Genomic DNA, 25,792 nt, shown 5'->3' with positions numbered 1-25,792 from the left:
ATGCTAGTTCTGGCTTAAAGAAGCCAAGAACTGAAGACATAACTTAGTTGATATGCCACATGCCACTAAATACTGCACCCTTCTCAAAATACCTGCAAACAAGTGAATGGGAACAATGATTGAATAAGGGATCTTCCCACAGTGGAAGCTATCAGATGTTGAGTGCACCAATGCCTGAACTCGAATATAGATCAGTTCACATGTCCTCATCAAAAGGACACATACCCACACTCTTTTATGGCTGGGGTAAGGGAATCCGAGTTTCCTTTTCACAGTCAAGGGATATGGCACTGTCATTGGGCATGCTCACCCACTAGCACCCCCTGCTGAGATAGTATGCCATTACAGGTACTCACTGCCTCAATTTCACTTTTCAAGAAGCCAGTAACTCTTTTTCAGCCCTCTTGACATTCGACTCAATAATACCCTCCCTGGGGTTGGTGTATTGTAAAACTCATTCAAAGGCTCATAACAAAGTCCAAAACAAACAAAAGGTGTGTCTGGCTATCTCTGTTCTCAGTCCACTCAGTTTCTATACATCTTCTTACAGCAGGAGCCTCAGCCTGCCTCCTGGATCTAGGTAATTCAAGCAATTAGTATCACTTTCCTTACCAGGAATCCCCAACTCTCCTCCTGGAGCTAGGCTGCAATTCAACCCATCGAAGGGCCATAGTCAGCTTCTCCCTCAGCTGCCCCACTTGATATCTACCTGCTGTGAGGGAGGAGGCAGCTCTTATGCTGGTCCTCTTCTCCCAGCTCATCCCCCACTTGATTGGGTGAGAGGGGAGCATTGCCCTACCCTCTCTGGAAGTCTCCCAGCTGCAGGCCCTTAAAAAAACAAACAAATGAAAAACCACAGTAATGGAATTTCCTTCCCAGCCCTGCTTATTCCCACAACTGCTTCCTCTCTCCCAAAATCTCCCAGGTCCTTATGTCTTTAATTAGACCTTTCAACTCTTAAGAATCCATGCCAGGTGACATCTGGACTGACCATTAGGTACTACTGGCCATAAGGAGCAGACCTCCCTGTCAGAAACCCCCTGTTAAGTCCTTACATAAGTACAAAAGAATGGTGGACACAGGGAGTCAGCTACTCTCTGCTGGAGTACAAGGCAGCTTATAAGGAGATAGAGAGTAGATGTGGTCATGCTCCTGAGTTCTTCGCACCACACACACACTCCAGCCAGCAGAGCTGCATGGTGAGGGAGCATGCCCATGTCCTGAGAATAAGCACTGCTCACTGTCAATGCCTGCTGGGTCATAAGCTACCCCACAAGAGGCAGGAAGAAGGTGGTGCATGATCCTACACTCTCCCTCGGCAGGCTAACAGAGAGAAGGGCTGATTCTTGGAAGGGCAGGCCCAGTAGCTGTGCTCTCCAGGAGCTCTGCAAGACATTGTGCATTTCTGGGTCAGGGCTCTCATGAGCTCTCATGGGCTCAATGAGATGACACTGACTCTGTACTCAAAACTATTCTATGACACACTGTCCGTACATGGAGTATTGTGTTCCCCTTTCGATACCCATACTCTTGAACCAAGATTTACTTTTACGTGTATGACTGACAGCTCTATCAAAATGCTGTGTGTAAATGCCATTTCTCTCTCAATTCAGCAGTGAGCTGAATGGGTGGGGCTCTGCTAATGAGAACTTCTGATGCAGTGGCAGCAACGCAAGCTTTTCTATTTCCACTGCGTGATTTGGTTCAGCAAGCAACAGATTCCATGTTCCAAGGAGAATAATCATCAGGCTTTTGGGTGTGGTCCCTTTGTCTAAATTTTGATTAAAGCCAACAGCTGCCGGCACAAGGAGTGTCCTATATCCTTTGAAAATGATCGTATTAACAGCAGTTTTCTTACGAAAAACTGGGAACACCTGAATGGCAGGAATTAAGTGATGACTGTTCACACCGAGAAGCTAGGGGGCAAAGAAAGTGCCAGTTATAGAAAATGCTTCAATGCACCAAGTACTAACAGTAAGTGTAAGCGGGGGAATAGTCCCGCTATTGTGGGGAACTTTCCTGGCTTCTGCAGTACCCCAGTGAAGTGGGCTAGCGAAAGGATCTGAGTCCTCCTTCCTTTACCCAGAGGCCTCCCTGCCCTTGAGGACTCCCCTTCCACTCTCCTGTCTGGCAGAGTCCTCGTAACCCCAACAAGGCTGGGCCCAGGATTCCTGGGGGCTTGACCCCCCCCAACCCTGCTGTGGTCACCTAGGACAGGGGCTAGGGTATCCCCACTCCTGGGTACTCTCTCTGCACTGGGCACTTCTCTGACACACTGATCGTTACATACGAGTTAAAGCAAATGCAAGTTATTTAATCAACAATTAATTTAAAAAAGAATAAGGAAAATGGGAAAGGTTAAAGGAAACACATCACCCTGCTCTATGGCAGGGAACATCACAAACAGTGTCTCTGGAATGTCAGGGCAGTTCACAGTCTGTTCCTTGTAAGTCCCAGGTCTTCTTCTCAGGCCCTGGCTGTGCTGTAGGGATGCTGTGGGTTGGACACTCACTCTGGTGGTGGCCACACGCTCTCAGGCTCTAGGAGGCAGGGCCCTTCTTCCCAGTGTCATCCCCGCCCTGTCGGGGTTACGATCCAAGCCTGGCCTGCAGAGCCTGCCCAGGGGCCCCCCTTGCTCTCCTCCAGCTGCTCACGACACCCAGCTCCGGACTGCTCTAGCCCCAGCCCCAGCTCCACTCTGTCTCACCTCCAGTCCCACTCTGTCTCAGCACGGCTGCTGCTCTGCCTCCAGCTCCCTGGGCTGCTTCTCTGGCCCGTCTGGCTCTGGTTGCTGCAGCTCTGCTCCTAGGACAGGTCTGCTCTGCAGGCTGCTTCTGTGACTCTGCTCCCAGCACTGACCTGCTTCGTGATCTGTTTTTCTGGCCCCTCTGGCTCTGGTTGCTGCAGCTCTCCTCCCAGGGCAAGTCTGCTCTCTCTGGGCTGTGCCTCTGGCTTTGGGGCTGCAACTCTGCTCCCAGCACAGGATCTGCTCTCTCTGGGCTGCTTTTCTCATCCCTCTGGATCTGGCACAGCTCAGCTTGGGCCTCTGTTTTCTCCTTAGCTTGGCCCCACTCTGTCTGACCCAGGCAATTCCAGCTCACATGGAGGTCGGGACCTCCCTGGCCTCCTGGCTCCCTGATTAGCCTGCCTGCCCAGTCATTCAGGCTGACCTGGAGCATTGGCCTCTCCCCATTGTTCCTGGGGACTGACAGTCTCAGGGTCCTGATTTCCCATCAACCCTTCTCCCTTTTAGTACTGGAAGCTAGCAACTAAAACACCCCCACTGAATGTTAGTAAGGGGCAACAGTCCCCTTACATAAGCATTGCTATGAGCTTTTCCTCAAAGGGATTTGAGTTCTGGGGAATTCAAGTCCGTATAGTTTTTGCAGACTCCCTGCTATTACTAACCTCATAATAAGCAGTAAGACTAAAAGCTGCTACAATGCAGTATATTAATTGGCAGGGGAGGGAGAGACTGAGGGTAGAGATGAAAGATCACTTTTTTTAAAAGAGGGAGAATGGAATGAATTGGTTTCTTGAAAGTGGTGGTCTGGCAGTCCTGAAGACTAAAACCCTCTCTTTCCACACATAACTGGTTTAGAAGCATCAGTACAAGCTTTCCCACTTCAATCCTGGGATGAGGTCCTGAACCCAGTGAAGTCTATGGCAAAACTCCTACTGATTTCATTAGGACCAGGATTTCACCCCTGATCTGCAAGAAGCACCTTTAAAGGGCAAGGCTGTAGCTGCCCTCCATGCTTAATTAGTCCTTAGCTTCTCTGTCAGTTTGGGGTTGTTGTGCCTGATAGTGAAATTAGTCAGGAAGGGAAATTTTGCAAGTTCAAAACAAAAAGGAACACTTTCATTTTCTATTTATTTAATTCACTTCCACCCTTTACTACTTTTCCTGTTTATTAACTGGTTATTTTCAATTAATTGTAATAGAAATCTTTGACAGGGCTGGCTTCTGCTGCCATTGAAAAGCAGTTGCAAAACTCACTATCATTTCAATGATGCCATCTCGGTCCCTTGATTTAGAGCCCGATTCTCAGAGATGCTTAGTGACCTCAGCTACCCCAGCTTCAGAGAGAGTGTTTGCATTGGGCTGCAGCGTTTGGTTATGATGATGTAACATTGAGCTATTAAAGACAAACTGCCACCCAGGTGCCTCCCTACAAGTTTCTATACCTCTACTAATATACAGCAATTTGAACGACAACAGTCTGCAAGATAATTTATTTGCACAGATAAATGAGTGTTGTAAAATACAGTCTTTGTTCTGTAATAAGCCATATGGCAATCAGTTATTCCACCCAAGCAAGTTAAAAGGTGGGGTTGGATTACAAATTTAAAGTGACTGTCAAATGACTCACGTATGGAGATATATACAGACAACAGCTATTATTTTAGTGTAAAAAAATTTTGTGACTGCATTCAGAGAAATGAACAAGCAATAGGTGGACATAATGCTATGAAGCTGCATAAATAGATCACATAAGGCTGAGTAAAGCTGCTGAATGCCAAATGGATATGCCACTAGTACAGTGGAACACAGCCCATACACCTCTATTTCTGAAAATATACCAGATACAATACAGTTAATAGAACTGACTGAACAGTGTCATTCATAGTCTCAGGGAAAATAATTGCTTTCTTTCTATCTACAAGCACCCTTGCCTCACTGTGCACCTTGTACTATTAATGAGGTAGGGCTCCACAGGAGCCCTCACCTCATTTTGTGCATTTCCTTGTAAAGTGCAAAGTGAACAAGGCTGAATTCCTCAAGAGACCTTAAAATCTCCTTCTGTGACACAAAGGCTCTAAATCTTATACAATATAAATTGTACAATTTTTACCATGCACAAGATAGGGACTCCCTCCTACAGATGATACAAGGTGAATGAAATAGAAAAAACAGGTAGACACCCTGGTTGAGTGTTTTCACTTTACTCAAAAAACACCACCTTGGACATTCCATTAAAGTTACATTAAAAGAACTTTAAAGTCACACAGTTAAGCATTCAAAAAAAAAAAACCACCACGACACAAAAACCACTCAGGAAATGCCACAGTTAAGGTTGCACATGCCAGTATGACTCTGCCCCTTTGTACATATGCATTGCTCTCCAATAATGGACATAATCACACACTATTTCTCAATTAATACAATACCATACAGTTTTTCCTTTCAACTGTCTAAGGTTTAATTTACACATTTTGTATATAAATGACTTTCAAGGAATGTTTAATACAAAATTACATGTACACATCTACTTTTGTAAAAAAAGTCTATTGGAAAAATTATTGTAATTCATATAATCAAAGTTTCATATACGATCTTAAGTGTAATTTCCTGACTTCTGAACGCTTAATCATGCAATGGCAATGGTCTTTTAATACTGGGTTGTTTTTTTAATGGAATACACATATAAAAGTGTTTGTGTTATATCCTTTACACAGAAATCATCATTAAGGACTGGTCTATAATTAAAAGTTTTACTGGCATAGGGGTGTCAGTTAGGGGTGTAATTTTATTTTATTTTATTTTTTACCAACAGTTATGCCAGTAAAAGCCCAGTTATACCAGAATAAAGGTGCCTTATGCCAGCGTAGTTTAATTTGGTTCCCAAAATGGAATACATTATTCTGGCATAACTGCATCCACACGAGGGGGATTTTGCCAGCATTGTTAAAGCAGCAGAACTTTTAAGTGTGGACAAGACCAAACTTTGTGTTAAGATTGCTAGACAGTATATCCCAGCAACACAAATGAAACAAGCAAGGGAAAAGAAACAGTTAAGCCACTCACCGCCCCATCAACATTTCACTGATTTCCCATTCCCAAATGTCATCACCTTCCTTTCACCACCCACACATATCCACCCTTTCACAGGACCACCAGTGTACCTGTGAGCTCAAACCATGTGTTTTGGTAATGCTGATATGCTTTGATTAATACAAAGGTATGTGGCTTTCCTACGTTACATTCTGCATAGTTTGCGGGGGGGGGGGAAGGAGGGGGTGGGTGTATGGGGTCAGATTGTAAATGGTGGCTGCCATTTATGTTTTGCTGTAAAGTTGAGGAGTTTTATGCATTGTTGATCTATGCTGTCACACTTGTGCAAAAAATGTAATCAGATTTTGAACAATTACAACTTGAAATCTGCATATGTGAGTGCATTTGTGTGTTGTATTTATGGTGAAATTTAAGAATACAGCGCATACAGTTTACAACAACAGCTATTCTGTCCCTTTCACCTCCTCCACTCCCACCCCTGCCCCCAGGGCTGGCTCCAGGCACCAGCTTTCCAAGCAGGTGTTTGGGGTGGCATTCAGAATGAGGCGGCAGTCCGTGTCCCGCAGCGGCAATTCGGCGGCAGCTCCGCCTCTCTTCTGGGCGCGGCAGCAATTCGGCGGTGACTGCTTGGGGAGGCAAAATTGGTAGAGCCGCCCCTGCCACCCCCCTCATGCTTTTTTCCCCTCATGTTTCCTCCACCCAATTCTACTTGCCTCTTTCCTTCTGATTCACCCCGTGTGCCCTCTCAATGCACCTAGACCACTTTGACAACACCACCTCTTCCACAAATGGTGCAGGTGCACATAGAGAACCAAGACTGCAGTGCACAGGGATGAGGGAGAAGGTGGGAAGGGGAATGAGAAGGCAATATGGAGGAGAAAGAGGTTGAATGGGAGGAATTGGAACCCAAGGGAATGCCAGAGCCTGGAGACAGGGAGAAACAATTGACTCTGTACTATGCCTTTGACACTTTAAGCCCTTACACGGTGCAGCTGCCTCATCCCTTGGGAAGCAGAAGGAACAGTGGGAATGTCTCTACACAGAGACCCTGGGCACCCCTAATCAACCCCCACCCCTATACACACACTTACAGAGTTTCTGCCCCATCTCCATTCAGCTTCTCCCATCTTCCCAAAGCCCTGCTGACATTGGAGAGTCTTCAGTGGCTTGGTCCTCCAGTCAAGTCACCAAGTCTAAATGAACCGGTTCTGGGGTACTAAAGAATCCAATAACTAAACAGTCTATTTGCCCTCACTAGGTCTTCAGCCCTGGGTCCTTAAAATTTAGCCCTTTTTTGGGCTCCTAGATAAGGCCTGTCCACTTTTGGGGTTTATAGCACTTTATCTGTGGCTGGTGGGGGAACCCAGACCTGCCCACTACTCTGGGTTCCAACCTACACACCCTATACACAGTAGCCATGTACTGCTTACTCCAATCCATCACTGCTATTTCCCTGAGCCTCTTCCTACCTTATCTCCCACCCTATCTCATGGGCAAGGTCCTCAGGTTCTGCTTTAGTTCCAGGCCAGCAAGAAGCAACCTTCTTTACTCCTCCAGTCCCAGCTAGGAACTGACCAGCTAAGGCCCTGAAACTCCTTTTATGTGAGTCTGCTGGGCTCTGATTGGCTGTTGCTACCCCTTGGAGGACCAGGCCTCTCTAATGCACAAGATGGCTGCTCTAGTAAGGTCATTGTAGGAAGGCCTGAAGGATGGAGCTTTGCTGCTCTTTTCCTCCTGCCTTACTGCTTCCTCCGACAGGGTGTAGTAGAGCAACTAGTCCTCCAGCAATGGGCCACAAAGGCCTGGCATACCCCATCATACGGCCCAATCCAGCAGAACATATTCACAGTCTATGGGTTAATCAAAGGGTTCAACCTTATTAAAACTTCCCCCCCCCACAATTTTTCTTTTGAAACAAACTTGTTGAAATCGAAACATTTCTGCAAAACATTTCACTTTTGATGAATGAGCATTTTCCAATGAGAAAATGTTTCATCAGATTTCCAATCATCTCCACATACGATCACATGTAAACATGTTTCCCAATCTTTTGGAAGATTCACAACTCTCCATTTTCCATTTGTCCTTCTTTTTCCTTCTGCCCCTTCTCTACAGGGGCTGCACATCACCTTTGATACCTGAAATTATTATTGTTGCAAAGGATTTAGTAAGATTTTAAAAGGATAAGACAGACATTTTAACAGGCTGGCAGTCTTTGCTTGAAACATCCGACCCAGTCAGCCCTTATTTGGTTAAGTGAGCTCTGCTTATTCACTGAAGCCAGTTACTTATTACCCCATCTGGTTATGAAAAACGTTGGAGGGACTCTCTAGATAGGAATTAGTGTGTGAGTTGAGCAGTCCTGAGGTAGGACCCCAAGCCCTGAGAGAAGGCTTGAGATGAACTTTGTTTCATTACTGCCAATTTGTGTTAATAAAACCAACCTCCAGGAAGGGGATGAATCTGAGCTGTACACAGTGTGTAGATGGTGTCTGAGAGCAGGGATGAGAAATGTACCTGCTTGCAGACATTTATATGCATAATCAGAATATCAGCAGCAGTTTTACTAGCTTTGATTAAAAAAAGCCAACCTGCTGCCTCTTGATATAAGTCAACTAATTAATGCTTAGAGTAGCAAAAGCTTCCCCTTAGCCATGTTATTTCATAAATTGCCTATTATGGGCTTTTTATACTTTCCTTTGAAGTTTCTAGCACAGTTAATATCAGTGACAGGACAATTCAGTCTGGCAATTCTTACATTATTCCAGTATGGAAAAGGAGAACAATAAATGGATAGACCATAGGACTGGAGAAATTTTTTCCTAGCAGCCCTAAGGCTTGAAATCAGGGAACAGTAAATCTCTCACTGTGGTTGCATATTAGCATCCAGCTGTTATGGTAATGAGGGCCATATAAGCCCAGAGATAAGATGAAGCCAGAGGATGAGATAGAATGTAACATTGTGCTAATAGGGCATTCTCTCAACTCCATACCTGTTGTTCTGAGGGCTCCCCTAGTTACTGGAGTCCATACTTCCCCTCCCTCTCATAAATATTGTTTGGCTTTTAAAGAAGAAAAAAATTGCCTGCTCCCAATTCTTTTCTTCCTGGTTGACCACTTGAATGGATCTATGAGATTCTGATTATTTTGATCTGAAGCCCTTTAAACAAGTCTTCCTTGGATGACTGAACATCAGCCAGTCAAGTGAAGGCAGAGGCAGTTATTTCCTAAGGTAGTATGGCAGGACTGCTATCAAGGGGCTTCCTTATATGTGCCTGGTATGTGTGTGTTATGTGGGGGAGGGGGAGATGCCATTGTCACATCCCCTCCCCATACAGACCTCCTCTAACTGTATCCCTTCAACCAGGCTCTGCTATGCCTGACCCCAAAATGGTCATCCAGCAAGACATATTTTTCAAAAATTAACTTCACTGATTTCTGAAGAACCATAATTTTTGCAGACCACATTCTGCAGATATTTTGGAAAGTAAAAATCATTGTGTTCCTGTGTTTGTCCATTTCTTGGCCACCTATCAGGCAGTAAATGTCCTGGAGGCCAGATGCTTCAAAGCTGTCAGAGGGAAAGTTTTGCAGTGCTATGCCAAGTCCTAGGACACTTAGTAAAATTTCAGCTCTTTCCCCTTCATTTTAAGGCCGACTGTCAGGCACACAGGCAGGGCTTTCAGAGAGGGTCGGTGGGGGGTATTCCTGGTTCAGATCTCCTTTTGGATGAAAGCTCTCCATCCTAGCTCAGAATTATGTTGATTCCAATTCTACTTTTCTTGCAATCCTGGAATCTAGCAAATTTTCTCACAATCCTGGAATCTAGCAAATTTTTCATTCCACAAGAACTCCAGCTGGTCCTGGGCATTCACCAGGAGCACACCACCATTTGGGCAACCTTCATAGTTCCCCAAACATTTCCATTCAGTAATATGATGTGGGGTGATCATTGTCATTAACATCTCCCTGGCATAGACTGAGGAATCCCTACCACAGGACTGAAAAGCCACTTTGTCTTTCCATTCAGGTACCTGAAATACCACTACGTCCTCCACAGGAAGGCCAGCCTTAAAGGATGAAAAAATATATCTGGTCGCATATCCCCATGAAGGAATTAACTCTCACTCCCCCTCACACACACACACACACACACACACACACACACACCTATCTCCTAATGCCAGGGTGAATACTTTGTTAAAAATATAAAGTGTTTGTCATTATTTGCCTCTCAATTATTTGCCTCCAGTCCTTCCTCAGAGGTAGTCACAGCTTTCTGAGAACCAAGGCACAAAATGTGGAGACAGTTATGTCCCTTAAATGTTTAAATGTATCAGAACTGTGGCCTTCTAAAGCAATGTAATATTACATTGTGGGGGAGGGGAAATTGTGTAGTTTTCCCCCAACATCCAAAATATGTTTTCTCTCTCTCACTGAATTGCCAGGACCTCTGGCTCCTGAGACTGCAACCATCCTAAAAAGAGGTCACGATCAGCACCCCTCAGAGAGCAAGGAAGACTTAGAAGGGCAATAGAGGACCTATGTGCTGAGATGGAGTGGAGAAATCAGGAGCAGTCAAAGTTCCTGAGAGGAAAAGAGGAGTGGGCTCTGCAGCAGGAGGAGAAACTTTTGGACCTGTTCCTGGAGGAGAAATGGCATCAAGAATGGGAACACACCCTTATGGAATGGCTAACTGGATTGATGTCTGACTAAGTGCAGTGTCCGCCTGCTGCTGAGGCCCCAGGACAAGCTCATCTGTCACTTCCTCCATCAGCAGACCAGGGTGGTGTTATGCCTTCAGTTCTGTGTCCAAACAACACTATCACTGGGCAGAAGGGCAACACTGGGCCAGCTGAAGTGCAAGGACACCCACAATAACCAGCCCCCATAGCCCCTTTTTGGAAAGGGGCTCCAAGAGTTATCCTGCCTCACCATTCCCCATGGCTGAGTAGGAGTAGTAGGAGAAATGTTCAAAGAAATTAAACTTTGGGAACAATTCTCAGATGATATTTTTGTGTTTTGAGAACTATTGTGATAATTGGGTCTATAAATTTACCCTATTTGTGAGCTCAACTGCAAAAAGTATGTGAAAGTTCATAAGACGTCGCACTAACCTATAAGAAAAAATGTTGATGAGGAAAATGTATGAAGGGGAGACAAAGACTAAATTAGCCCAAACGAAAAGGCTTACTGCTATGACTCAAGGGTTGTGTTAAGGTCATGCCTGGCAAACAAGAAAAGAAAAGAACCAGAAATCAGTGACCCACAATTGGAATGTCAGAAACTAGCCTAGTTGGTGGACAAAATAATAAGGGAATGGTCTGTTTCACTCATCTTTCTCTCTGAGGGTCCTTGAAGAGACTTTGGAGTGAAAAATTGGCTACTGGAGCAAGCTTCACCATAATGGCTGCCATCCCCTCCATCTCATAGGACCATAGGCCTTCATCATCCTGATCCTGAGTGATGTACTGACTTGGCTGGGCCAGAGAGAGGAACCCAAATGATGTAACAACCTCTACTGGATCCTGCTGAATCACAAACACCATCAGGGATGAAATGGGATCAAACTTTAACAACAACAGCTCCCAGCCCATCTCAACTAACTTCTTCTCTTTTCCCCACAAGGACAGTTATTACCATTTTGATACCATTTAAGAGCTTGTAAAACAAGCAAACAAGAGAGTTTTTACTTCTAAAAACTTTTCAGCTAATGCAAAAGGGAACAAGGGATGTTGTTAAAGTAAAAGAGAAGATGTTAGTTACATTTCAAATGCTTTAACCATTTTTCTTCTTTTCTGTATCTTTAATAAAAGGTTGAAAAGATTTTTAATGGTGTGTTTGCCATAGTATTAAGCAGGCTGAGGTCTCTGTATACCAAACCCCGAACCTTGTAGAACACTGTTCAGTGTAGATCATTACTGGGTTAGGTTGAAGCCTTTGGCCTACATATTCTATTTACATAAAACAGAACTGTTATGTTACTTTGTTTCTAAACTCTTGACTTCTGACATTTCGTAGAAAACTATACTTGGGAAATTGTTTGGGTTTTTTTTTTATGTTGCTTGGAGAAATAATTTGCTGCCACTTGCATATCTGCAGTACTCAGTGTTTGTGTTGTATTGTAATGTCCTAAACCTGTTAAGATTGAGTTACACACACAAGTTCTTGTAATTTCGTGGGTTGTGTGGTTTTTTATTTTATAAAGAAAATATGAACATTTGTCTATTTGTGACAATCACAGACCCCAGTTGCTGACAAGCGGGATTGAACCTGGGACCCCTTGAGCTTAGCGCATGAGCCTCTACTGCATGAGCTAAAAGCCACATGCTCCTTAGCTAAGGCTATAGCAGACTCATTAATCTCGAAGTGGTCTCAGTGCCGCTAGAGGGGACAGAACACCGCACCCAGGAGGAGTGGGGGTTATACATCTACCTCCCAGTTTCAGTAAAATTTAGAATGTATTTCACTGTGTGTGTCTTTTCTCTCCAATACATGGTGAACTGAAAGCATGTTCTTCATTGCATCATTAAACCAAAGGTTTTTACCTCATTTCATTGCATGGTGTACAAAATTTTGCTGGGATGGCTGTGGAAATCTTTTAAAATCTCACCCAAAGTTCAAAAATATCACAAGTCTTAGTGACACACGTCAAGGATGTGGAAAGTTGTGTATGTTCTCCATGTTGGAATACATTTGTTACTTTTCCGACACAGCTGATTATCTCCACAGAGTCAGCAAAGGACAAATATCAGCTTTACTTAATTCTTTTATTACAGATGTTGAATGTTTAAAAATGAACAAACACAACCCTCCCCCCCCCACCACCACATAGAATGTATTAGTGTAATCCACCTTTCAGCACTGGCTTAGTACCAGAATGATGTGCGAACAGGAGAGGGGTACCTCCTGGTCTTTGGACAAGTCCCAAGGTTTCTGTCACCTGGGCTCATTTCATGATACTGCTGGTAGGGGACTGAGTCGTCCTCCTGGTATGCTAAAAAATAAAGCTACTTGGTGGTGCCTCCAATGAGACAAAGGCTAGGGCCACACAGAACTCACAAATAATTCAAACTTACATGGGCAAACAAATTAAAAACAGTAACTATGACCTTTATGTGAGGATTAAATTAAAGAGAAATATGCAATCACTACAAATATTAAATTATTAATATGATCAGAGATGTTAATAATACTTTTTAATTATTAAAAGCTCTGCTGGCAAGCACACTAGGTCACATGACCACACACTCCTCCACTGTTCCCATCCAAAAGTGACTCCCCTCTCAGTTCCATCTGTTCACCAGGTCTCAGATACCCAGATGATGCACATAGAGATTTGTTGCAAGCCTGTAAGGAGATGCTGTTAGAAACACACTTTACTGTAGTGGGAACTGGCAGTGCAGGTCTTGATGATCCAGGTAGATGAAAGCCCTTTCATAGATGCATATCCAGATGGGGTAATTAGTAACTGGCTTCAGTGACTGCAATGAGGCTCTCTATCCAACCCATTAACCTATCTAACTATAAGACAGGGTAGTCACTCAGGTTCATTTTCTGGCAGTGTGGTCAGATTGGTGCAGGCAAGCACGTCCTCCCTGGGTACAGTTGCCACATTTCTCATGGCTGGTAACCAGACTGCCAAGGCCCTGCCCCTGCTCCTCCTCTTCCCCACAAAGCCCAGCACCTGCTCCACCTCTTCCCTTGAGGCCCTGCCCCTGTTTTTCTTCTCTTGATGCCCCGCCCCTTCTGTCTCTTCCCCCAGACCCCACCCCCTTCTCTGTCTCTTCCCCCAGATTTAAAAAAAAAGAAAAACGGACGTCAGGGCTTGTCAAATGGCACCCAGACACACAAGCCTCAAATCAGGCTGTCCAGATGAAACCTGGATGGGTGGCAACTCTATCCCTGGGGATTGCTGGAGGGGGCTAACCATCCCCTCCCTTCTGGAATGATGCTGACAGTCTTTAACGCTTGGAATCCACAGGTTCAGCTGCAAGCAGTTTGGGTCTCTGGATTCAAAATCCCAGATATAGTGAGGGCTGTTGCAGAGCTAGCAGGCTGCAGGCAGTGGCAAGAAAGCCAGGCTGTCTCCTCCTGTTGCTGGCAGACTGGTGGCAGATAGAGCAGATTGTCTCTTCCCAAGGCTTTTCTGCAGGTTGAGGATACAGACAGGCCAGTTGCTGGCCCTGTAAATGCTGTGCTGGCAGGCTTCAGGGAGACCTTCTTCCCTTTCTCTCCCCAGCTGGTCTCTGCCACATGGAGGGAAAGCCGGGCTATTCGTAGCCTTCCCTTCTGCTTTCCCAGGCATCTGGAGCTCTGCCCAGGGTCAGAGACTGCTTGCAGTGCTGCCTGACGGTTCTCTGTCCTCTATCTGGCTGCTGGTGACTTCTGTTATTTCCCCTCCTCCCATTGGTAAGGGAGGAGGGTTGCCAGGGTGACTGGGAAGATTGTATCTCCCTCCCCTTCGCTCCTGCTCCTGGGGGAAGTCAACAGTGTGCAATGACTGGGGCGTGGGAAGTCAGAGTAGAGGGTCAAAACCAAAGATAGTCCCAGGTACCAGGCTGAAGGTCAGAGACGGAGACGGAGTCAGGTGCCAGGCCAGGGGTCACTGCTGGAGACAGCATCAGTGGTAAGGCTGAGGGCAAGGGCCTGGATAGGGCAGGACAGCAGGAACTGGGAGTAGACTGTGTCTGGGATGGGAGGACAGGAATCAGGAGCAGGCAGAAAAACAGGAACCATGAGTAGGCAGGAATGCAGGGTTCAGGTGTCAGGTAAACAGGAATGGTCCATAGTCTCATCCACCCAAGGATTCCTCTAGTTGCTCAGACACCTTCCTATTGTTACTTCCTCGTTGATATGGTTCTCCTTAGCCAATCAGGGGAGCTGGATGTTTCCCCCCCACCAGGAGCTTTGGGGGCAGGGTGAGCTAGCCCTTCCCTGGACCCTCCATAGTTACTCACACAAGCTGCTAGGTGGCAGTTGTGGCCTGAGTGCTGCCTGAGGACCCGTGGCCATAGAATCATAGAATATCAGGGTTGAAAGGGACCTCAGGTCGTCATCTAGTCCAACTCCCAGCTCAAAGCAGGACCAACCCCAACTAAATCATCCCAGCCAGGGCTTTGTCAAGCTGAGCCTTAAAAACCTCTAAGGATAGAGATTCCACTACCTCCCTAGGTAACCCATTCCAGTGCTTCGCCACCCTCCTAGCAAAATAGTGTTTCCTAATATTCAACCTAGACCTCCCCCACTGCAACTTGAGAACATTGCACCTTGTTCTGTCATCTGGCACCACTGAGAACAGCCTAGCTCATTCCTCTTTGGAACCATCCTTCAGGTAGTTGAAGGCTGCTATCAAATCCCCCCTCACCCTTCTTTCCCTCACCACAGTACAGAACTCTGTCATGGACCCCATGGGGCCCAAAGGGTGTGTCCCTTTTCTAAGGCAGCAGGGCTACATTAGGAATCCCACTCTCTATCCCCCCGACCCAGTTCTTAAACATATTTCAACAGACCTGTTAGAGAATCTGAAATAACTGAATTGCAGTAGGTGCTGGGGACAATACACAGTCAAAACAGTAACATAATGGTTGCATTTGTCCCCCTCAGCAATCTCCCCCACCCCCACACCTTAGAAAAGTTCAAAGATACCTATTAACAGGGCTTTTACAGGTTTGAAGTGTGTTATTCAGTAAAGTAATTCAAATCTCAATAAGTCACAAGAGATGGCAGTGCTCCCTAGCAACAATCACTTAGCAAACCACTAAGCCATTGTGTAAATTCAGTTAAATGGGGCTCCCCACAGAGCTGGAAATCTGATTAAGGACATACAAAATGAGAAGCAAGGCAATGAAACAATGGCTGTACTGTCGCCATCAGCAGATGTGCACCACAAGACATATTGACAGTGCATCAATGTTGCTGAGAAGAATTATATACACTGTCAGTAGTGAGAAGAACCCACACATCACACAACTGCTACAGCCCTTCAGAAACACCATCCTTAGCTGTAAAACCATTCTAGGTACCCTGTACAAAGAAACAGGTTAAGAATTTCAGCAAGTGAAAATCACCTGATAACAAAACTCATTAGAAGAACTTTACCCCCTATATATAATGTTGACATGTGCGCTCATATACAATTAAAGCAGCTTCACAGAAAGGCTGGCCTTCAGAAGCAGCACAGGGTGGATGTCATCCTCTGTCTTCCTGCACTGCCAGAATGTGTGCATATATGTCATCCCTAATTCCCCTTGCCCATCAAGACCTAGGACCAGTGTACATTTATGTAGGATCTGTCTACCTGTACAGAGTTTACAAATGGGAAATGTCCTGAGCGTGCTTGGCACAGAAATACTTGCCTTTACCCACACAGAAATACTCATCTTTACCCTCACAAAATATTGTGCAGTGCACAACCAAGCATGGTCATATGAACAGAGTGGGACACACTGGCATTCAAATGTGCCAGTTTTATAGATGATTCTCACCTCTGACTTACCCCTATTATCAAGAACACAAAGGAAATTTAATGTCTTACTATACTTTAACTGCAGTATTTGAGGGATTGAAACTATCACTCAACCAGCAAGGAAATAGAGCTCATCCACTTGCATGACCGCTAAAGTGCAACAATCTATGGGTATATCTACAATGCAAAAAAAAAAAAAAAAAAAAAAAAAAAAAGGGGGTGGGGTGGGGAGGACAGCAGCGAATCTCAGAGCCAAGTCAACTGACTTGGGTTTGGGCTACTTTGCCAAAAATAGTAGTGTAGACGTTCTTATGCTATACAAGTAAAATACTTTTTCTTTTGCCACACAAGAATGAAAAGTACTGATATAATATGACCCCCTCCCCCCCCGCCACACACTGGTGAAAATTAGCAACACTGCATATCAGAAAATAGCTTTTTATTCAAAATTACCCCCCAAAATACCTAATTTTGTCTATTATGGGCTAGGTTGTGCAAACTCTACTTATGTTAGGGAGTAATTACTCATATGAGAAATTCCACTGAAGTGAATGTTACTGGTTCATGTGAGCAACAGCTCACACTCATAAGAGTTGCACAGTCTAGTTCTATTCACATGTCCTGTGTCCCTCTTCCATGAACTAGAGGAGTGGTTCTCAACCTTTCCAGACTACAGTACCCCTTTCAGGTGTCTGATTTGTCTTGAGTACCCCAGGTTCACCTCACTTAAAACTACTTGCTTACAAAATCAGACATAAAAATACAAAAAAGTGTCACAGCACATTATTACTGAAAAATTGCTTATTTTCTCCTTTTTATATATAATTATAAAATAAATCAATTGGAATGTAAATATTGTACTTACATTTCAGTGTACAGTATACAGAGCAGTATGAACAAGTCCTTGTCTGTATGAAATTTTAGTTTGCATGGAGTTTGCTAGTGCTTTTTATGTAGCCTGTTGTAAAACTAGGCAAATATCTAGATGAATTGATGTACCCCCTGGAATACCTCTGTGTACCCCCAGGGGTATGTGTACCACTGGTTGAGAATCATTGAACTAGAGAACTCCCTATAAAGTAACAAGCTGCTTACACCTCTAATATCTGTGACTCTATAAGTGTTTGAGCCATGGTTTCCTCTCCCTTTCCTTTGCTTAATTTGCTCTGAAAGACATGAACTGCCCCTTTCATCTCAGGGAGGGGTTAACTCAGATGCCTGGTGATGACAGTTTAGATGCCACTGTTGGTAACTATTTGATGCCACACTTTTCCCCCACAGTCAAGGAGGAGCTAAACTCAAGGAGCCCAGGAGAGCCCGTGGACATGTTGATGCCCTGCTGAGGGGGAGCCAAGTCATAGGAGCCCTTTTGAACTCTGAGATCTCAAACTGTATATTTTGAACATCTGCATACTTTTACCACAAGCAGTGTCTCATTTTGGGTCATTTGTATGGATGGAGCTTGGAAGAGCACCATGCCCCCAACTTCCCACACACAGTCCACGCCCTGCTTATTACTGTGATCTTTGTCCTTCCTCCCTCATCTCCAGATTCCACCTCAGTGTTTTGTATGGCCTTTCAATGTGTCATGTGAAAAATTAGACTGTAGGCTCTTTGGAGCAGGAAGCATGGGTACTGCAAGGTGCCTGGGTCCTGTAAATTCTGTCCTTGAATGTTAAGAACTGTGTACATGTCTCCGGGCTCCATTTTAGGCCTCCAGCTTTTTTTTTTTTTCCATTTAGTCAGTGGGATGAATGATGGAAGGATTCTTGTATGTACTATTCCAGTATCCCTAACCTGTCCTCAGATCAAAAGATTTTCCTTCTTCCCCTCACTCGCTGTGACACTTTTTGGGGTTACTGGAGGTGTGTCGGAGTGAATAACCACCACCTGCTCACAACAAGAGGGAGCCCTGCCTATCCACGAGGGGAAATCGTCTCCAGCCTCTGGCTGCTGGCATCACAAGCACTCTGCTCCAGGTGCCACAAGTCCTGCTCTTTTCTACTGCAGGATAGCAATTTACACACCCCACTTTGTTACACTCGAGTGCCCAGTCCCTCATCTTCTGGATACTGCAATGTACATTGATCCACTGTCTCTTTGGAAGCAGTGTACCCCAGTTCACTGGTTTTACCTCAGTTCAACACTCTTAGCACAAGGCACTTAGATATGTTTACAGTAAAACCAAATTGAAGCTATTTGACAGAGATTCAAACAGAAGCAAGTAAGAGGGTTTGGAAACATAAGGTTACAAATAAAAGAACAACATAAAACTATAGACTATACTTATTAACACGTTACTTTTCTGCCTAATAAGGTATTTCTCACCCAATGGTCAGTCCTTGCAGCGCTTGTCCAGCTCAGAAAGCTGAGATCCACCTTTCATGAGATACTCCCACTAGCAGAGTCTCTCATCTGTAAGAGAACAACTTGCGTCATTTCTTCTGTTTTTATACACTTACAGGCTATTGTCTCTTAGATCAGGGGGACCTCCCTTCAGAGAACTTTCCTGGGGTTAATTTATCTTTATAAATACTCAGGTTTCTATCTGGTCCAGACAGTAAACAAAGTACTGACTCCACAGATGTCCATGTTCTCACGGTTGATTGAGCTAGCCCTGAGATCCGCCCTCCCCAACCTTGCCTCAGGTGACAAGTGTCACTTCAACAGTTTTGAAACCTAATAGTCAACATTTTACGTAATTCAAGCTATTTCCTGTACAAACATCACAGCAGACCCATGACAATCAGCTAGTTCTTAGCTTTCAACAGAGACCATGCACAATCCCTTTTGGCAAAATATTGAGAAGATGTTACACAGGGCCAGGGTAACATATCTGCCTGGATATACTTGGTGGTACCAGCTCCCAGTGAGCGAGTGTGATGTAGATAAGTTAACCTCCCTGCCCACTCCCCCACCCCAATTAGGAAACAATGATTCAGTTGAGAGATCTTTACTTTTCCATTTGTTCAGCTGCTTTCCCCCAAAAGCAAAAATGGGAAATTCTAGTAGATGCAATGATATTTTTTACATTATTTTATCTTGCTATCATATTTATCATGGGATTTGGGGGTACAATCACAGTCTACAATAAAGGACACATACTGAGTTAACAGAAGCAAGACTGAGGCCTGATCTACACTAAGTTAGATTGACCTAGCTAGGTTGATCATGGATATGAAAACCCCCCCACTGCTGAATGATAGTTAACCTAACTCACCTCAATGTAAAAAGGTCAATAGAATTCTGCCATCAGCCTAGTTACCGTTAGCGTAAGTTGTGTCTACATTGACATCCCTCAGCTGCACCATTGTAGCATTTCAAATGTAGCTAAGCCCTCAGATTTTATAGGGTTCGTTCCTTAGAATTCACAACTTGTGGGAACAATACTAAAATGCTGTTTAAGGTGGCCCATTATTTGACTACTTTGCCATCATAGAGTATACTACACTGCAAAAGATGACCCAGCAGCAGCGAGTCTCAGAGCCTAGGTTAACTGACTTGGGCTTGTGAGGCTCAAGTGATGAAGCTAAACAGAGCAGTGTCTAGCTATGTAGTTTCAGAAAATAAACATTAATTTCTGTATATCATTAGGTGGTGGTGGTGGATAGTTGTACAGTGCATTGCACCCTTAAACTAGAGGTCAACTTTATAGACAAATACATAAGCCTCCTGTCCCTGGGACAGTACAATCTAGACCCTCAAAGCCAATGGGACTAATCACAGGAGTACAGTTACATACATACTGTAAGGAGGTCGAGGGCCTTTGTTTCTTAAAAATGACTTGACAGGAAGAGAAGACATTAGGCAAGCCTGGGAAGGTTTACAAAGTATGTTGATATGGTTACCTTGCTTCATATGATACCTACTTTAGGCCAAACCCTGTGCCCATCTCTGAAAGCTCAGAGAGCCTTGGGCCAGCAGCAAGGGTGCAGTTCTGCTGTAGAAAGTGTGGAGGGACAGGATTAATATCCTAAACAGAGTGTATGCACACTTGTGCAGTGCAGCATTCTAGTTCTAGGCATTTCCTGCTGTGCCCAGTATGTGAGGGGACTCAGGGCACTAGGAACCCCCTGCATACCGGATTGTGTGTGTTGGGGGGTGGGGGTGGGTGAGAGGTTGACTACACAACTCTAACAGCTATTATCCACTGCATGGTGCGCTTCAAGACCTTGGGGAATGACAAGCATTCTTTCCTAATTCAGGCCCTCCAGAGACTCCTGTATGCCGTTCTAGACACTCAGGAAACAAGTACCACATGTAGCCTTGTTATTTATGAGGCTCCATATGCAAGGTCCATACGTTATTTTTATGGTCTGTTGATCATTAACCTGCTTGAAGTTTTACTGCTTTATCTTAGTTCCTACATGAAGAAGCCTGGCGCCAAATGCTAGGGCCAGTTTCAAGTAGTGGAGATAGCTAGGAGTAGGTGTAACAAAAGACTATTTTAAGGAGGAATTTAAACTAAAGATAGGTTCTTTGTCTCACAAGCAGAGACTAGAGAGACAGCTCAAAGCACATGAAAGAGCAAAGTGAGCAGGAGAAGGATACAGTTGTAATGTGGATGAAAAATTTATTCTTTCAGGCTCAGATGGTTTCTATTATTTATTCTGTTTTGCAGTGACAACTCTATGTGTAGCTTTGGTACTCAATACACAAAATAAAGCCCATTATTTGATCCATGAAACATGGATTTTATTATTGACCATATATTAAACTACATTCTATAATTTAAATTCTTTTTGACACCCCGCACTGGATAAAGAGAGAGGGGTGGATTCTTGAGTGCTGATGGCAGAAAAAGGCTGATTCAGACTGGATGAACAAATGCTTCCAAGCCTACTCTGTTTTACCCACATTCTGCCATATATTTCATGTTATAGCAGTCTCGAATGATGACCCAGCACATGTTGTTCATTTTAAGAACACTTTCACTGAAGATTTGACAAAACGCAAAGAAGGTACCAATGTGAGATTTCTAAAGGTAACTACAGCACTCAATGCAAGGTTTAAGAATCTGAAGTGCCTTCCAAAATCTGAGAGGGATGAGGTGTGGAGCATGCTTTCAGAAGTCTTAAAAGAGCAACACTCTGATGCAGAAACAACAGAATCCAAACCACCAAAAAGGAAAATCAACCTTCTGCTGGTAGCATCTGACTTAGATAATGAAAATGAACATGCGTTGGTCTGCACTGCTTTGGATTGTTATCTAGCAGAACCCATCATCAGCATGGATGCATGTCTCCTGGAATGATGGTTGAAACATAAAGGGACATGTGGATCTTTAGTGCATCTGGCACATAAATATCTTGCGACGCTGGCTACAACAGTGCCATGAGAATACCTGTTCTTCCTTTCAGGTGCCATCATAAACAAAAAGCAGGCAGCATTATCTCCTGCAAATGTAAACAAACTTATTTGACTGACTGAACAAGAAGTAGGACTTAGTGGACTTGCAGACTCAAAAATTTTCATTGTTTTATTTCTGAATGCAGGTTTTTTTGTACATAATTATACATTTGTAAGTTCAACTTTCATGATAAAAACAGATTGCACTTCAGTACTTGTATTAGATGAATTGAAAAATACTATTTCTTTTGTTTTTTTACAGCGCAAATACTTGTGATGAAAAATATAAAATGAGCACTGTACACTTTGTATTCTGTGTTGTAATTGAAACCAATATATTTGAAAATGTAGAAAACATCCCAAAATATTTAAATAAATAGTTTCTATTATTATTTAGCAGTGCGATTAATTGGGAGTAATTTTTTTAATCACTTGACAGCCCTATTATGTACCAATGGCATCTACTGGATACTGTTGGAAGAAGCAAAGAAACAGAGCTAAAATCTGAGCACTCATTTGGCATGTGTCCAATAGAAATCAGAGGGTGGCCCCATCCACGAGCTCTAAAGTTGCAGTATATAAAACTGAAGTCACCATGTGCAACTAGAGATAATTGACTGAATCCAACAAGAAGCTGCAGAATCTTAAGTGTGACCAACTCCAGGACCAGCCATGAGGAAAGGACTTCCCCCCATCCTCGGGTAAGAAGATAAGAAGTGGTGAGATTTCATTTCAATTATTGTATTTCTCCATCTATTATTTAAGGTAAGCAACTGTAGGTTATCTTGCTAAGTCTACACTCTTTAGTGAAACCTCAGGTAACCATATTTTAGATTTTAACTCCTTTATATGTCCAAGCAAATTGCCCGAAGAGAGATTGAAAAAAAATGATAACTTTAAGCAATTGCATTTGATATTCTAACATGAGCCCGTTTGGACCAACTCATTACAAGAGTAACCACACTCTTAAAAGTTCCTAAAAGCCAAGTCAGTCTTTGGAAGTGTGATACATTTATGAGGTACTTAAGAATTGAGACTTGATGATGAGAAGTAAATAAAATAAGAAATCTTGGTAATTTGCATTGTTCCATGATACAACTACTGAGCCTCAACTCTAATCTCTGATAATTACTTGAAAAGCTGCATTCATTGTATGTTTAGTACATACCTAGAACATTAGTTGTGTCTACACTTGAATCTTGAATTTTTGATTATATACTAATGTGGTTCTGGGTGAATTAAAATTGTTGGTTAGTTAAGAATAACCAACAGTGGCATCTCATTAGGGTTCTATATTGGCTATACTGTTACCCAGGGTTCTTTCAACCCAAAGCTCTTGGTAACTTTTACTCTGTGCGAGGTGGCGTCAGATATAAATCAGGGGAGACACGGCCATCCGACCAATAGATGGCTGGCACAAACAGGACAACACAAGAGTGCTTTCACTTAAAGCTAAACTTTATTTAGTCTCAAGCACTTACACATGTCTGCAACAGGTTAGTAAAACACCCCAACCCTTGATAATTACCAAAGCTGAGGGTGGCTCGCGAGTGACACAGCGGCAGGCTTCCGGTGGCCAAATCTTCCATCTGCCGGTGGGGACTGCAAGATGTATCCAGAAGGAGAGTCCAAAAAGAGTCCAACTACCTCAAACTTTCCCCCTTTTTTATACATTAGTAATAGAATGACATGTCCCTTAAAGAAAACTTGTTAAGTAAGCAGTTTCAATGATCAAGCAAGAGGTTCCTTCTGATTATTGATTAACCAGGTGTGGGTTTTTTCCAGACTTTGCAGCCTTGAGGTCCCAATAGACATTCCTGAGGCACATCCTGCTCTTCTAAAATATATGTATCAGCAACTTCAACACAATTCTTATCAGGAAGGATGCGGGGTCAAGCTGCCCTTTCTGGGGCACCCAAAACCCTCTCCCCTCCTGCCTTGGTCAAACAGAGTGCTGCATGGCCAGTTTGCAGCCTGCTGGCTTGGCTGCTTTTAGCAATAAGCCATAGCGGTTTCAGGCACTTTACTGGTTTGCTAAAGTCTCCCTGTACAATATTGGGTTCTATATTGGCTATAACACTTAACCGGCAAACCTAGTTTGTTAGATTTCATCCCCCAAAATCTCACATGTTGGCAAATTTATAAAAATCAATCCTCCATTTCATGCTTACTCTAGGTACTCATATAGCCTCCTTTCCCAAGTAAGGAAAAATAAAAAGTTCTCTTCCTTCCTTCCCTGCCAATAGGAGAAATAAATGCTTTAATGTAGGACTGGATTTGGGAGGCAAGACTGTATGGAGGGACAGCCATGATGGTGAACCTTTTACATTAGTTATGATGAGGTTTGTGGTCATTTTTATCTCATCTGGATGTGTGTTTCATAGTTTAGATCCTGCACTCGTGAAAGTTCTGTCTGAGCTCAAAACACTCCTTCTATTGGTCAATAATTTCATTGAGCCAGTGGACCATAGTTGTTTTAGGAGATCATGGTCATGAAAGGTGAGGAGGACTCTCAGGTAGCTGTCGCCAATTCTGTGGCAAGTTTTGAATATCAGGACAGAGATCCTAGACTAAGCTCTGTGGGGAGGAAGCTGTCAAGGTTCCTCCCCCACTCTGAACTCTAGGGTACAGATGTGGGGACCTGCATGAAAACCTCCTAAGCTTACTTTCACCAGCTTAGGTAAAAACTTTCCCAAGGTACAAATTAATTTTATCCCTTGTCCCTGGATCTCCACTGCCACCACCAAACTTTAACTGGTTTTACTGGGAAAAACGTAGTTTGGACACGTCTTTCCCCCCAAAATCCTCCCAACCCTTGCACCCCACTTCTTGGGAAAGGTTTGGTAAAAATCCTCACCAATTTGCATAGGTGACCACAGACCCAAACCCTTGGATCTGAGAACAATGAAAAAGCATTCAGTTTTCTTACAAGAAGACTTTTAATAGAAGTAAAGAAATCCCCTCTGTAAAATCAGGATGGTAGATACCTTACAGGGTAATTAGATTCAAAACATAGAGAATCCCTCTAGGCAAAACCTTAAGTTACAAAAAAGACACACAGACAGGAATAGTCATTCTATTCAGCACAGTTCCTTTCTCAGCCATTTAAAGAAATCATAATCTAACACATACCTAGCTAGATTACTTACTAAAAGTTCTAAGACTCCATTCCTGTTCTATCCCCGGCAAAAGCAGCATACCAACAGACACACAGACCCTTTGTTTCTCTCCCTCCTCCCAGCTTTTGAAAGTATCTTGTCTCCTCATTGGTCATTTTGGTCAGGTGCCAGCGAGGTTACCTTTAGCTTCTTAACCCTTTACAGGTGAGAGGATTTTTCCTCTGGCCAGGAGGGATTTTAAAGGGGTTTACCCTTCCCTTTATATTTATGACAGGAGCCAATGCAGATAATCAAACGCTGGGATGAAGTGGATGCTAAGTAGATGGGCTGCTGCATTTTGTAACAGCTGGAGTTTTTTTAGTGTGTGGCTTCATTGCTAGTTGTAACAAATTGTAATAATGAAGCCTTGAGTTCACAAATTTGTGGATCAATGTGGCCAGATCTGTGTCCCAATACAGTGTTTTTTTGTTTGTTTTTTTTGCTGTGGTGCATGTTGTTGTTTTGTATGTGCTGCATGGGCATCTGGTAGCACTGAGGTCTCCAAAAGAATGCCAAGGCTACGGCCAACTGAAATGGAGGGCAGATGTCTTTGCAAATGGGAAATAGTATCGGAGGTAGCCAGTTCTTCAAAGTGCTTTCCTCTTCTCACCAATATCACCTCTGTCTTGCCAGCATTCAGCTTTAGCCATCTGCTCTTCTTCCAAGTACCATTTCAGTTAGGTATTGAAAAATTGGGTGATTATAGTTCTGTATTTATTTGACAAAGATATATAACTGAGCATCATCCATCAGCACTTGTTTTGTCATTAGCTTTCCCCAACATCTTCAGAGAGAGCTCAGATAACATGGGAGAAATGACTCAACTTCGTGTTGCTTTGCAGGTGAGAGCACTGGAGGCCAAATAACAGTTACCCATAACAACCCTGTAGTTGTGGCCTAAGAGGAGAGATATGAGGGAGTTTACATTTGACTGGAGAAGAGTATTAGATGATGCATGGTACCAAATGCTGTAGAGGGGGGACCAACAAGCGGAACAAGTATGTACTTCCTTTGTCTATG

The sequence above is a fragment of the Natator depressus genome, chromosome 3, assembly GCF_965152275.1.
Source record: "Natator depressus isolate rNatDep1 chromosome 3, rNatDep2.hap1, whole genome shotgun sequence".
Taxonomy (NCBI): domain Eukaryota; kingdom Metazoa; phylum Chordata; order Testudines; family Cheloniidae; genus Natator; species Natator depressus.
The sequence above is the reverse complement of the archived record's forward strand: the minus strand, read 5'-3'. Positions refer to the sequence as shown.